Consider the following 2270-nt stretch of genomic DNA (forward strand, 5'->3'; position numbering starts at 1 on the left):
ATTTCACGATAGTGACAGCATTAAACCAACTTCAGGCCCTTCTAATCTATGCACCTGAGTGTGTAAGTGGCACATCCGTGAAGCCAACCCTGTAGAGATTGCTTATCTTTGGGGACTTATGAAGCATTGGTGAGTTCATATTCACAGTAAAACCTTATTGAAATTGCTGGGTTATTTAATTATTTCAAACATGGATATGAGCAGTAGGGAAACTGCTTTGGTATAGATGGGACTAGTACCTAGTGCCATTGGATCCCAGTCTGAGGTATCCTTCAGTAGAGAGATTATAACTAAAAATTCCATGTATATAACTTGCTTCTTCTGTTCACTGTTAAATAATGTTCTTGGGTCTTATATTACATTTTTATCATTTTGCTTTTGAGTGATCTGAGAGTTATAACATCTGGACCATTAAAAATATCTTTGAATTTTTCTTTTCTGCCTGGGAGGCGCAGGATACCCCATTCATGGACCAGGCAGCTGTGGCGAGGATGGGTGTGGTGGCAAGTGCCAGTGTGTGCACCCTGGTCGTGGGAGGGTGGGGGGTGCTGGCCCAGTACATATGTACCTTGAAGAGGAAGGCAACGTGGAAGACCAAGATCATCAAGATTGTCTGTATCCAAGCCCTGCATCTCTGGATATTGCTTATCACCTATGCTGTTATCCTAGGACAAATTTGAGGACAAAAGAACTCAAGTGCCCTAAGGAAGATTGGAGAACCAAGAAATGCCTAATGAAGATTCCACTGTACATGTGAAAATGATGCAAGAATTCCAGAGAAGTTGAGTTCAAAATAAGAACCCTGTAAGAGTAGAAGAAATGATCTGTGGTCTTATTAAGGGAGGAGCTGCCAAACTTCAGATAATAACAGGTGGGTATTAAAGAGGGCACGTATTGAATGGAACACTGGGTATTATGCACTATCAATGAATCATGGAACACTACATTAAAAACTAATGATGTAATGTATGGTGATTAACATAACATAATAAAATTAAAAAAAATAACAGACTTTGATATGACACTGAGTAGATTTTCCTATGAAGGGAAAAGATGCCCAACATGTTGTTATGTCATTGACAACAGTAAGCTGGTTACAGATGAATGCTGAGAAAATTTACTGCAACTAAAGGAAAAATACGCTATTGAAATTGATCCTGTTCTTATCATAGAAGAGAAGTACCCCTACATGGTAGAATGGTATACTAAATCACATGGTGGCAGAATCTGATGTTATGCTCAAGGAAGGGTATGAGAATTTCTTTGATAAACTCCAACAATACAGTATCCCTGTGTTCATATTTTCAGCTGGTATTGGTGATATACTGGAGGAGGTAATCCATTAAGCTAGAGTTTATCACCCGAACATCACAGTAGTGTCCAACTTCATGGATTTTGATGATAATGGGGTGCTCAAAGGATTTAAAGGCAAACTAATTCCTTTATTTAACAAACATGATGGTGCCTTGAAGAATACAGGATATTTCAATTGATGAAAAGACAGTAGCAACATAATTCTGCTTGGAGATTCCCAAGGGGATATAAGAATGACAGATGGAGTAGCCAATGTTGAACACATTCTGAAAATTGGATAGCTAAATGATAGGGTGGATGAGCTTTTAGAAAAGAACATGGACTCTTATGACATTGTTCTCGTAAAAGATGAATCATTGGATGTAGCCAACTCTATCATATAGAAGATTCTATAAACTAGCATTCTTTGAGACCTCTCTCCTGTGGATGCAACTGATGCAAGAACTGCTCACCTGTCCATCTTGCTGAAAGGCTTCTATTTAGAATACATTCTTGCTCTTGAAGTTTTTTCTCTACATTATTGAAGTATTTTCAGACATATTAAATCCATCAACTAGAAGCTCTTTTTTCCTCCACCTATCTCAACACACTCCTCACTATATATTTTCACAGATTAAAAAAAAATCTTAAAGCAAAAATTTGAAAAATAATTCCCTGCATTTCCAGAGTGAATTTTGTAGTTTAATGTTATCATGAGGCTTTTGAGGAATCTTTTTACTCTGGGAAAGTTTGTAGAAGTTTAAAGAGAAGTTTTATGAAATGGTGAAATAATGTGTATGATTTTAAGTGTTGCTATTTTTGTAATTTGGGTGAATTATGCTGATATCATCATCTCCTGAAATTGTGTTATGTTTAATTAATTTGTTGTGTGAAAATTGGCATTTACCAGAAAATACTGGCATTCAGTGTTTGAAAAAAACCATTGGTATCCACGTCACTAATCTTGACAATATGTT

The 2270-nt window shown here is 36.7% G+C and overlaps 1 pseudogene; it reads left to right on the forward strand.

The window, feature by feature from the left end:
• The first annotated feature begins 409 nt into the window (after positions 1–409).
• Positions 410–1878, forward strand: LOC116643191 (annotated as a pseudogene).
• Positions 1879–2270: the final 392 nt, after the last annotated feature.

This window comes from Phoca vitulina, unplaced genomic scaffold (assembly GCF_004348235.1).
Source record: "Phoca vitulina isolate PV1807 unplaced genomic scaffold, GSC_HSeal_1.0 scaffold25, whole genome shotgun sequence".
Lineage (NCBI taxonomy): Eukaryota > Metazoa > Chordata > Mammalia > Carnivora > Phocidae > Phoca > Phoca vitulina.